Source organism: Armigeres subalbatus, unplaced genomic scaffold, assembly GCF_024139115.2.
Source record: "Armigeres subalbatus isolate Guangzhou_Male unplaced genomic scaffold, GZ_Asu_2 Contig937, whole genome shotgun sequence".
Taxonomy (NCBI): Eukaryota; Metazoa; Arthropoda; class Insecta; order Diptera; family Culicidae; genus Armigeres; species Armigeres subalbatus.
Genome location: NW_026943741.1, coordinates 415,459 through 428,469, shown reverse-complemented (window position 1 = coordinate 428,469; position 13,011 = coordinate 415,459). Strand labels below are relative to the sequence as shown.

Here is a 13,011-nt window from a genome sequence, read left to right as displayed (position 1 = left end):
TTTTGCTTGATGCTTGATCCCCAAATGCATTTTACTTATTTAAAAAAAAAATGTTGTTCTTCTGTATGGCGACAATTGGTACACCCACCCTAGTCTAAATGGCATACAATAAAAACTTTTCTGATTTCATCCGTAAAAACTGAAATGCGAAAAATATTGATTTTTTTTGTTTTACTCTGCCTTAGAGATCATATCGCTGCGATGCGTAGTTGATGAGAACAAAAGATTCATCCAAACCAGCAATGCCGGGCCTTCTACAAGAAGTTTGCTTTTGGAGCGAACATATTGCCTTTACGTACAGGTACTTTTTATACGAGGAAGGCAATTCAATCTTTCAAGACTGCGTAGCCGTTCTTGAAATCGAAATAAATTATAATTCGATCTTTATCATCGCCACGCAGTCACATTCAAATACACCAATCTCCCCTACGATACACTTCTCGCTTCTTCTGAATCAAAACAAACCACCCCACGTGATGCTACACACCCACCCACCGAGAGCCAGAGAGCCACTTCTCTCTCAACATCGCGCACTCTCCCCGGCATGTTGCAGCTCCCCATTCTCGCGTATGTTGGCACACGGCGGCAGCATACTGCTATTGGACTAGGCGGCATGCTGCTGGGCCACTGCGGCAGCATAAGAAAGGAAAAACATGCAACAGACTGGTGCGTGATGCCACTCCGCCGCCGATCAACTGCAGCCATCATCATACAGCGAGGAGCTCCGTTAGACGTTCCGACCCGTCGCGTGTGGATTCTCGGTTTCAGTTGCCGGCTAGCTGTTGATCCGTACGGTTCATCCAACGTTCGCGGGTTGCTCTTCGGTGTGTGTTTTCTGTTGTAGTGGGCTGCCTCGAGGGGGAGCAGCCAGGAATAGAAGGCCTATAATTTGTTTATATGGTTCTGTGGTCCGGGTGCAGTTCAGTGAGGGATTGGGTGAGCGTGGCGCGCGCGGTGCGATTCTTGGAAGCTGGGACGAGTCCGGTGCAGTTTGCTACAGCACTACATTTTGGGTGTTGCTCCAGTTTCTGCAGTTCAAACAATCAAGTGCGTTGAGGAATGATTAGAAACGCGGGAAGAAAGTGAGACAAGTACATTGCGTTGGATGCAGTCGTTGCGTACCAACTTGTAGGTGGTAAGGCAGATCTGGGCATCCGTGTGAAGGCGCGTGCTGATCGATTCCCCTCTAAGGGCACCCATGTGTGGTAACTTGAGCGAGTGCAGCGGCAGTGGATTGTTTACAGTGAACCTGCTCGAGTCCAGCGTAGACTAATAATAGCCGCTGTAGCGTAAACATGTAGCATCGCTGTCTGAGCAGGAGTGCATTATGGATTGTGGTGTACTTCCGTGTGGATTTTACGCTTTGATGAGTTCACCGGTTGGTCGTACGGTTTGCTGTGCATAAGTTTGGGATTTTGGAGAAAGAAGAACCAAGTTTGAGAAAAAAAAACGGAACCGAAAATTGGCGTTTTAGTGCGGTCAAGGGAAGTGTATTGTTCGGCTCTGTTGTGGTTACGAGAGTGAAGTGAGAACAAACAACAAGCAATACAGGGATATCCTGTCGTTGTTTGCGGTGACTCGGAGCCTGTTACTGCAGAAAACTCCCACGCTGGGCCCCGCCTCGTCCAGCGAGCTGAGCCCGGTTACCAAGGGAGCCACAGTTGCTCCAGATTGTGAATTGCAAACAGCAACAACATCAAAGAGAAGTGTTTCGTGTGAGCCGTCCGGGTTCAGTTCTGCGGCTTGAAGTATGTTGTTCCAGCACTTGTTCGTGCAAGTTTACTTTTGTGTTTTACACAATCTCTCATTGCCCTAGTTCAGCGTTGTCCGCGGAAGTGAGAAGAAGCTGAATGTGAACCGCCCAGCAGTTGGCCTTTCACCTCATCAACGAACCCGCTGCGGGTGTTCTAATTCCCAAGGCCGAGGGAACCCTTTTCGCTTCCCAATCTGCCGGTATCCGTGTCTTATTCAGCGAAACAATAGAGCTATTGTCACATTCACTGTCATTTTTTTGCGTGCTGCGGTTTTCTCCTCGTTATCTTGAGTGATCCTAATTTGGGACTGATGAGAACATCTCTCGAGTGCATTAATTAAAATTGGGCAAAACAATAGCCCCCAGTGAAACTGAATTCCTCGGAATCTTTCGGGCGCATCGCACCATCTGGGCGTTAACTGAAGTGAAGGATTTCTTCATAAGTCCAATTAAACAATAGCAGCGAAACGGAGCAAATTCCAGCGAAGAAGGTTCGTATCGAGCATAATTATCAATTAATGTCTCTACTTGAGTGGGTGCCCATCATCTGAAAATCGCAAATCCATCGGGGTGGGTCTTGTTTGCGGTTTTCCTGCGCTGTTCATTGTTGCGAGCTTCAGGTGCGGCACGGCGCGGCGCGGTCTGTCTCGTTTGAATAAGGAATGGGCAATTTTCGCCGCCGCTTGTTGATTTGAATTGTTGCCTGCGCTTGTTTGTGATAACAATGGACGGAGATTGCGGTGGTCGCGGTTAAATTGACTGGCTTGCGATGCAGCCACAGCCGGTCCGACATTTTTCTCGCACTTGCAGTGTGTTCGGGTGCGGCGGGTGGTTATTCGATGAAATTAAGGACAATTAGGCCGTAATACCCGAACCGATTAATGCTCATCATGGTGCTGGAGGATGATACGAGAGCGGAAAATAAGTAATATGTGAACATGGGATTGCATCAATGATGTGGGGTTGATTTGGATCATCATCGATTATGGGCGGATTGTTAGATGCGTAAAGTATTCAAATTTATTCAAATTATGTGAGATTTGGAAATGGAGGAAAAATGGATTTGCAACTATACGTACATAATGATGCTCTTAAACTTCTGTGAATTGTTTGATGTTAGTATGCGTTGCACCAATTACAGTATTACCGCATTCGATGAAATGGTTCGCATTAAAACTATTCGTTTATGTGCCAATATATGTTGTAATGTGATTGTATAAATATTTGGTGGAGGGTTTTCAAAGTTACTGAAATAATGGAAATGGCAATCTCGGTGGTCTATTGGCTACCGTTTCTGCTTTACTGTGGCTTTTTTGTTCTGTGGTTTACTTTCTATCAAAACAATTCCTATTGTTAAACTTTTCATACTACCAATTTTAAAATCTCCCGAGGCATTGTAGATTTCTATGCATCTTTCTAAAGAAGGGGTCCAACTAAATAATTTTTTCCTTCTTCAGTATTGGTGAACGTATAGCTAGGACAGATCAAACAACAGTAATCAAGATCATTCTATGCTCGCTCCCTTTGGAAATTGTGCAAAATCTATCATTATTTCGGTATCCAAATTGTCTGCATCTAGCAATGCAAGTAAAAATAAGCAGTCGAGGGATGATGTGCAAGTTGACGACGATTACAATTTGGTGCATGATTTCACTCAAAATTTTTTAATTTGATAATTTAAGTGACCAATTTTCGCCAATTAAGCGATAGCCTTGTCCCACATCGATGCGAACCGATCGATCGTGGATCTGAAGCGTCTAATGACATTGTGTATTGCAGTTGGTGTAACTTCACTAATTGTTCACCAGATTGCATTCAGCAATGTAAGGGATTCGTTTTTCGATCGATATAGATGAGAGCGAAATTTTTATTTCGGTAACTTCGGTTACGATAGCGTTCAGAGGGTTTCTGTCAACGAATTATACATATTTAGAGGCAACATATCGGTTACAATCGAGATGAATAGCATAAAACAGATTGCTTCAAAAAGTCTACAGACGAAACGGGTCGTTTGTGTTGAGTGTACGATTGACAGCATTGCGGTGTCGACGCATGGATTTTTTTCTAATTAGCCTTCTACCGCCCAAGGTCGCCTTTAGACGGGGTACTTTGATTTTTTTTGTAATTTTCAATTGATAATATTCCGAAAAAACTGATTTCGATTAATAATAGAAACCTCAATGCATGTTTATATGTGGTTTAAAGTTAATTTTCAAAATTCTACACATTAATAAAAAAATATTGAAAGTAATTTTTCGTTCCACCGTATTTTTGCTCTTATACTTTTGAAGAGTGAAACATTTGTAGTTTTAAATTTTTCCACAACAAATCTTATTTATCCAAGTATTAACACGGAAAAAAAAATTACCCTGAAAATGCAATAAGTCGACTTTGAATGAGAATTTATGAACTCTAAATATGTTGAAAAAAAAAGATGAATAGATTCTAGAAATTATTTTATTGGATGAAAAACTCGAAAAACAAAATTCTAAAAAATCAAAATGTGGAATTTATGAAATCGCGAATTGAAAATTTTAATTGCCCAAAACGTGTTCAGATAGATTTTAGAAATCAAAATAGTGATTTTGAGCGAAAACAAAAGTTTGGGTTGTTGAGGGCTAAGGGAATGTACCATTTCCATTTAATAATTCCCCTGTCGACACAAAATCATATATGATGCACATAAGATGCTAAAGTGGAGACGATATACGTACATATTGTATGGGAAAGTACCTACATGGCCTCTACTTTAGCATCTTATGTGACATCATATACGATCTTGTGTTGACTTAGTTTAATTTTGAACTAGCTTCCATCTCTGGTTCCCTGAAAAATCAAAATTGGTTTTTCATTTTTTCATTGTTTTGGGTCATTTCTTTTTAGATACTTGATCTAAACAAAATATAGTTTCGATTTGAACAAAAAGGTGAGTTATTTTTAATTTTGAGCATACATCTGTACTTAAGTTCCATCATACTTTTGCTTTTTCCTGTGAGGCCCGAATTTGTTTTTGTTCAGAGATCTGATTTTTGATTGCTTTGGTATTTCCGAATATCGGCATAACATTGAGCTCTAATCACCCATTTCTTGTTGTCCTTTCTTACAATTTTTTATGTAACTATTTTCAAAACAACGAACTTAGAAAACTAATTCCAGTATGGAGATCAAGATGAATCCATTGGGTAGCGTGAACGAGTGGATAAATGTAAAGTAAATTACACATGACTCATATATAAGGTAATCATGTTTTTCTAATACCAGGTAGACGAAGACTGTTCTAGAGGATTCAGCCTCTGTTACGTGTCAATGTTGATTTCAATGCAGCTGGTTGTTGCGCTGTATCAACTGTATCCAAGGGGAATAATAATTCTAGGGCGTGGACGGGTAAAGTTCTCTAGATAACTCTTCCTCTTCTAGAGAAAGGGGGGAATGGGTGATATCTGAGCAAAGGTTCAGTATCTTGCAATTTATAGCGCCGAAGTTTCCGGTAGAAATATTAGAAAATATTAGTAGAAATATAAGACAGGCCTGTCTTGGTACAGTGATCACCACGTCACTATCCAAGCCGTTCCTGGGTGGACGTTAGGCAGTAAGCATATGCGGTATTTCGAAAAATTTCGTTTTAGATGGTTCGAAACGAAATTCCGCGGAATTTGAGCATGGCGAAATCCTATTTATTGATTTCGTTTCGTTTCGTAAAATTACAAAAAATTCGCTAGAAAAAACTTTTAACGAAATTTAACGGAATTCCGCGGAATTTCGAAACAAAACAACGAAAACACACGAATTTTTAAAAAACGTTCCGGTGCCTACGAGTGTTGGAAACGTGACAAAACTGATGCTAAAAAATGGAATAACTTCAAAAAATTGAGAAACTTGGCAAAACGCGAAATTAAACGGGCAAAACGTGAATATTTTGCATTTAATATAACGGCGGACCTACCTTCAAAAACAACTTTGGAAAAATATTAAAAAGCTTGGACTTAAACCAGTGGTTCTCAACCTTTTTCTTGAGAGGTACCCCTCCAACCTTTCGCATTAATTGAGGTACCCCCTCTTGAAAGTAGGCTTCCAAGCCTTTGAAAGAATAATTCCGAGCCCTTTGAATGGTGCCTTCCGAACCTTTTGAAAGAAGCTTCTAAATCTCTTAAAAGTAGGCTTCCGCACCTTCTGACAAGAGGCTTCCAAGCCTCTTGAATGGCGGCTTTCGAGCCTCTTAAAAGGAAGCTTCCTTTGCATCTTGACAGGACGCTTCTGAGCCTCTTGGAAGAATGCATCCAAGCATCATGAAAGAAGAATTTTGAGCTTCTTGAAGGGAGACTTCCGTTTCATTTGAAAGTAGGTTTTCGAGCCTCTTAAAAGAAGTCTTCCGGGCTTCTTGCAAGTAGGCTTCCGGTAGGAGGTTGAGGCTCTTGAAAGGAGCTTCTGGATCTCTTGAAAGTAGGCTTCCTCACCTCCTAATAAGATACTTCTAAGCGTCTAGAGAGGCTTTCGAGCCTCTCCAATAACGGCTTTCAAGTCCCTTAAAAGGAGGCTTCTCTTGCGTCTTGAAAGGGCGCTTCTTAGCCCATTGAAAGTATACTTCTAAGCCTTTTGAACGAAGAATTCCAAGCTTCTTGAAGGAAGGCCTCAAGGAGTCTTCCGGTCTTCTTGGAAGAAGGCTTCCGAGCCTCTTGAAAGGAGGCTTCCGAGCCTCTTGAAAGGAGGCTTCCGAGCCTCTTGAAAGGAGGCTTCCGAGCCTCTTGAAAGGAGGCTTCCGAGCCTCTTGAAAGGAGGCTTCCGAGCCTCTTGAAAGGAGGCTTCCAGGCCTTTTGAAAGGAGGCTTCCAGGCCTCTTGAAAGGAGGCTTCCAGGCCTCTTGAAAGGAGGCTTCCAGGCCTCTTGAAAGGAGGCTTCCGAGCCTCTTGAAAGGAGGCTTCCGAGCCTCTTGAAAGGAGGCTTCCGAGCCTCTTGAAAGGAGGCTTCCGAGCCTCTTGAAAGGAGGCTTCCGAGCCTCTTGAAAGGAGGCTTCCGAACCTCTTGAAAGGAGGCTTCCGAGCCTCTTGAAAGCAGGATATCGAGCCTTTTGAAAAGAACCTTCCAACTATCTTGAAAGTAGGCTTCAAAGCCTCTTGAAAGGATGCTTCCGAGCATCTTGAAAGGAGTTTTCCAAGCTTTTTGAAAAGAACGTTCCGAGTCTCTTGAAAGGAGGCTTCCGAGCTTTTTGTAAGAAGGCTTCCGACTTTCTTGAAAGGAGCCTTCCGAGCTTTTTGAAATAAGTCTTCCGACCCTCTTAGAACGAGGCTTCCGAGCCTCTTGAAAGGAGGCTTCAGAGCCTCTTGAAAGGAGGCTTCCGAGCCTCTTGAAAGGAGGCTTCCGAGCCTCTTGAAAGGAGGCTTCCGAGCCTCTTGAAAGGAGGCTTCCGAGCCTCTTGAAAGGAGGCTTCCGAGCCTCTTGAAAGGAGGCTTCCGAGCCTCTTGAAAGGAGGCTTCCGAGCCTCTTGAAAGGAGGCTTCCGAGCTTTTTGTAAGAAGGCTTCCGACTTTCTTGAAATGAATCTTCTCTGGAAAAAGCCTTCATGCCTCTCAAACGGAGGCTCCCGAACCATTAGATTCTAGATTTCAGTTCAAAAGCATATTCCTAACATATTATTCAACATTTTGTGTAGATCAGGTAGATTGCATTGAAGATTTTTCGACGTTTTGTACGTTTGATCTTTTGTTCCGCAGGCCTTCATACGCTGTGGTGGTTGAGCTGGGCAGGATTCAATTGGTTTGGATTGACTGATGGCCATGCATATTATGTGCAAGACATAGTTTTGAAATAAAAAATTATCAAACAAACACAATTATCAAAACTTCATCAATAAGTTTCGATTGGAATTTATTACGTCCGCCATTACGCATTTTTGTCCGAGGTACCCCCTAGGGCCAGCGAAGGTACCCCCAGGGGTACATGTACCCCAGGTTGAGAACCACTGACTTAAACAAACACATTCAAAAGCATGTGGAGGAGATGTCTGTGCTGAAACTCTAAATCGCTATTTCACTTCACACTGTGTGCCACATACATTCAATGACTCACTGAATGACTTAGTACCCCAATCTCGTTTTTCATTTTAATATGTAACGAATGGTGAGGTTCTAGGCCATTTTGCCATAGGTTCATGTGATTTGGAGATGACAATTTTCCTTTAAAAAGCTTGAAAATGTATTTGCTTGTTTTATTTTGTCTACATTACCGATATTTCCAATTTTAGCCTAACTAGCTCTGAATTTCCTAGCGATTGCAAAACTGCAAAGGTAATACCAATACAAAAAACGGACAATCCTGTATCAGAGAAAGACTATCGACCTATAAGTATTCTTTGCGCTTTATCGAAAATATTTGAATCCATTCTCTCTAATCAGCTTAATGAATATTTAACGCAACATAATTTGCTATGTACACTTCAATCAGGATATCGCAAAACTTGTTTAGTATTGAAAATAATATTCGAGAGGCGCTTGATAACAAATTGGCAACTTTAATGGTGTTATTAGACTTTAGTAAGGCATTTGACTCAATTAAACATCACTTACTTTGTGATAAGCTTTTTCAAAACTTTAAACTGGATCAACCTTCAGTAAACCTAATATTTTCCTACTTAACAGAAAGACACCAATTCGTTGAATTTAACAACAAATGGTTTAAGAAAATGTCGGTATCATGTGGTGTACCTCAAGGGTCTATACTGGGTCCCCTGCTATTCTCAATGTACATAAATGATCTACCCCTTGCACTATCATTTTGTAAGTTCCATTTATACGCTGATGATTGCCAGTTTATTTCGGGCAAACATAGTGATCTTCCGAAAATAGTTAGGAAAATGAACATCGACATTAATAATGTGGTCAGATGGTGTGAAAAATTTTGGACTAACACTAAACACCAAGAAAACCTAATCTATTATTTTCCGTACAAAACGTATGTGTGTGCGAGATGCCCCGATGGTAAAAGTGGACTGAAATACTTAGTAACCCTCCTAAATATCTCGAAAACTTTTTCACTTATACGCGTTCAGCAAGAACACCGTCACTGATTGTTTCGAGATACTACACAAATTACTTGAAGGATTCATTTCGTCACCGCGCGGTCAAATTATGGAACGAGTTACCGTCAAATTGTAGGCTTGAAAGACATTTTCATTCGTTTCAAAATATAATTACATCATTTTTCAACCGTAGTTAGAGTACAATGGCATTCTGCAATTAGTTATAGTTATGGTATAATATACTTTGAAAACCTTTAAAGGTTATTTATGTTACTATAATGATTATTAAATAAATAAATAAATAAAATAAATTTAAACTTAAACCATACTGTCTCGTACGGTCGTGTATTATTTTGGCTGCGCTGCTGAATAAAATCATAAAGCTATTTTCAAAACTTAATGTTGAAATTTTGTTTCTATTAGCGCTTACTACATAATCCCATTCTTACTCGAAAAATACGTATTAAGTTTTCTTCTATAAAACGTCTTCGCTATTTTGTTAGAAATATCCAAAAGAAAACGAAAAATATCTTCAACTATTACATCCCTTTTTTTTCAAATGTGATCCGACTCAATATTTAAGACGTCAGGCTCAGAGTGTAAATGTAATCATATATGAATCAGATCAGTACAACTTTGTCAAAAAGGCAAAGTCGTGGCGTGAATTCCTGAGGCCCTTGTGAAATATTTTTAGAGCGCCTCATTTTTTTTATTGAAGGCCAGCTCCTTCACCTTTTATGCTTCAAACCAGGTGTACGCGCATGAATAAGCACCGCTTAAGAATTAAGACGGCCCTAAGGAAAACATTAAACGCACCCCATGATTTTGCGTTGGATTGATTTGAAACACGGTTTTCGTCTCCGAGTTTTCAAAATAACTTCGTTTACAATAAATATTAAGTCGCTTATCAAGATGGCTTCATATGAATTTGGGGCCGTACACATATAACGTAAGCACTTATGGGGGGTGGGGGTGGGGGTTGGTCAATATCTTACGCGCCATATAAATAAAAAAAAATGTATGAAAAAAAATCTTACATGCGGGGAGGGGGGGGGTCAAAAAACCCAGAAAAATTGCTTACGTAATAAGTGTACGACCGCTTACCTTTTCAACAAACCAAAGATTCCTTTCCCGTGGCGCTCACGGAGATGCAGAGCATTCCTCTTATAATCTTATAATAATGAGTATCAAACTAATTTTTCTCTCCTAATCCTAAATTGACTGTAAGGGCGTGACCGGCTCATACTGTCCATAGCAGCTGCTTCTTGCACTCAATTGAAGTCGGTTGAGGATGAAAGTTTGACAACAATTTTTGCATGACTCTTATGCACAGCTACGTATACAAGGACAAACAGACAATAGCTTGATTCGTTGATTGTTAACCTTCTGTCTGTGCTAAAAAAAACTTACGTTGTCTGTGCTCTGGGGTCAAATTGACCCCAAATTGAAAATGCTATAACTTTTTTAATGTTTGGCCAATTTTGGATTTTTTGGGCTGTTTCGAAAGATAATTTAATCATCTTTCAGATCGTTACCAAAGATTGACTATAGGTGGGCGGGTACATCGCGGGGAGGGGTTTTAGTAAACAATGGTAGAAAAACAGTGATTTTTCATGATTATTTTACTTATATCCGAAAATCCTACCCATTTTGAACTGGAACTTTTTTAAAAAGGCTATGCAGGAAGGCATGTGCTTTGGCATGAGGCGATGATAAGTTTAGAACTCGGCCGCCAGGTGGTGGTATATTTGAATTCATTATTTTAGACTACTCAAGATATTCCGATATATAGAATTCTCCTCAGTGTAAATATTCTTATCGCATAAATTAAAAAATGAGAAAAGTGCTCATTATATTGAGCACCGCTTTGTAGTGCTAGACATCCTGAACAATGTTGCCGAATACAACTTTGGTGTAGGTATGAGGGATCTCAAGCTAAAGCAATATTTCATATATGCAAGAATATTGCAAGTACACTAGCGCCGCCTATTTGTAAATTTCCTTATTATTTATTCCGTCAAATGACAGTCTATTACCATCAGACGAATTTTGTAACAGACGTCATCTTTACAAATTTCAAAATTGTGCGATAAGAATATTTACAATGAGGAAAATTCCATATATCGGAGTTACTTGAGTAGTGTAAAATAATGAATTCAAATATACCGCCACCTAGCGACCAAGCGCTAAACTAATCAATACCTCATGTCAAAGCAGACGCCTTCCTGCATAACCTTTTTGAAAAGGTGCAGTTCAAAATGGGTAGGATTTTCAGATATAATAAAATAAGCGTGAAAAATCACTGTTTTTGTACCCTTTTTTACGAAAACCCCTCCCCGTGATGTACCCGCCCACCTATAGTCAATCTTTGGTAACGACCTGAAAGATGATTAAATTATCTTTCGAAACAGCCCCAAAAATCCAAAATTGGCCAAACATTAAAACAGTTATAGCAATTTCAATTTGGGGTCAATTTGACCCCAGAGCACAGACAACGTAAGTTTTTTGAAAAAAGGACACTGTAGCGCATATTTTCAAGATTTTTCAAGCGAATTTGCACATAGGAGACAGATCTCGGCGAGTTTTACCAAACTACCAAAAATTAGAAGAATCGGTTGAAAACTAAAAAAATGGCAGCCACTCAAAGTGGCCTGGGGTCATATTGACCCCAGAGCACAGACAAAAGGTTAATTGGTTGATTGTATATAAGACTATGGGTCTCCAAGCCTCCTATAAAAAGGTTGAATTTGGAAGGAAATAATAAGTTTTTGTATGAGAAATGAAAATTATGTCTTCATACCTGGCAAACTGCAGTCGTAAAAACATTGTGATCATATTTCTAAAATACAATCTGAAAGAAATATCTTTGAGCATTTTAGGAAGATGCAGATGATTCGTCTATCGAGCAAATGTATATTATTAAAAAAAATCTATTTGCGTATACTATAGTATACTATAGTCTATAGATTTTGAATCAGAATACAAAAAAATCCCACAATTCCCATATTTTATATAAATACAAACAGATATAAAGCTGAACTGATATAAAATTGATCAGATTCGGGAGAACCCACTCCGCGATGAGTTGCTTTGAAAGCGGCACAAATGCTGGGGTATTGCCTTATCAGCAATAGTAAACGGCGATTTATCACAGACTGCTTCTTGTGTTACTATAACTCAATTGGTCGCAAAGTAATTATTTGACTTTGAGAGGATGAAATCAGAATCGCGTACATAAAGTAAAATCAATTCTATAAATTTCCCGGTCGAAAAAATTAAAATTTCGTTTCGTTTCGAAAAATTTCGAATTAAATGGACGTTGATTTCGTATCGTTTCGAAGTCACGAAAGTAAATATATATTTCGTTTCGTTCCAATTCGAATCAACACGTTTCGTTTCGTTTCGTTGGGAAAAAGTGTCTTATCGCATACCCTTATTAGGCAGAATAACAGCGATTTCAACAATGCTTATTCTCTAATATAACCCTTTGCTAATCTTCAGTTTCTACTCATTTCACACTTGCCGCCCGCTTGCGGTGTCAGTCAATCGAATCTGTATCTTCATTACTTTCATCTACTCCCTTTCGCTTTGAGTAGTATAATTATCACCGAAAAAAGCTACTAAATTAATTTCGATGTTAGTGTATGTTGATTAAAGAACAATTCAAGACAAAATTTTCAAAACGACTTATCTGCTTTTGTAAACAAAGATTCAAACGACGATTTGACGAATCTAATAGCTCTCCCACGCAAACTAACACCATCAATAGGTAGGTGAAGGTTTCCGCTACCTGTTGATAGTGTTGGTTTGCGTGGGAGAGCTATCAGATTCGTCAAATCGTCGTTTGAATCTTTGTTTACAAAAGCAGATAAGTCGTTTTGAAAATTTTGTCTTGAATTGTTAAGTAGGCACGAATGTGAATGCTTAGAATTCGGAAGGGTGTTCGTTTAAAAATCGTATAATAATTTGTGTGCTACAGGTGATCTACAGTACGTCCATTGTTATTGTTGTGAAACCTCTCTTGCTGTTTTTTGATGCTATCAAACTTGCCCAAACAATTAACTACTGGGGATGTACGAAATGCAGACAACCTCGGACGAACAAATTAAAATGCGATTGTTGCCTTTCGAGAAAGTACCATTTGGAATGCACTTCAATGAATACTTACGATAAAAGATATTTTAGTTACAAGATAAAGATTGTTGCTTAGGTTCTCTTTTTGCCGTAATCTGGAAAAGTGACGTAACA

General features: G+C 39.6%; 1 long non-coding RNA gene across 1 annotated transcript in view; it reads left to right on the top strand.

Moving 5' to 3' along the window:
• The first annotated feature begins 687 nt into the window (after positions 1-687).
• Positions 688-13,011, top strand: part of LOC134204866 (uncharacterized) — a 234,955-nt gene continuing 222,631 nt past the window's right edge. The window contains exon 1 of the long non-coding RNA XR_009977997.1: positions 688-2,244. This is a non-coding gene — a long non-coding RNA (uncharacterized LOC134204866). The remainder of the gene's footprint in view (positions 2,245-13,011) is intronic.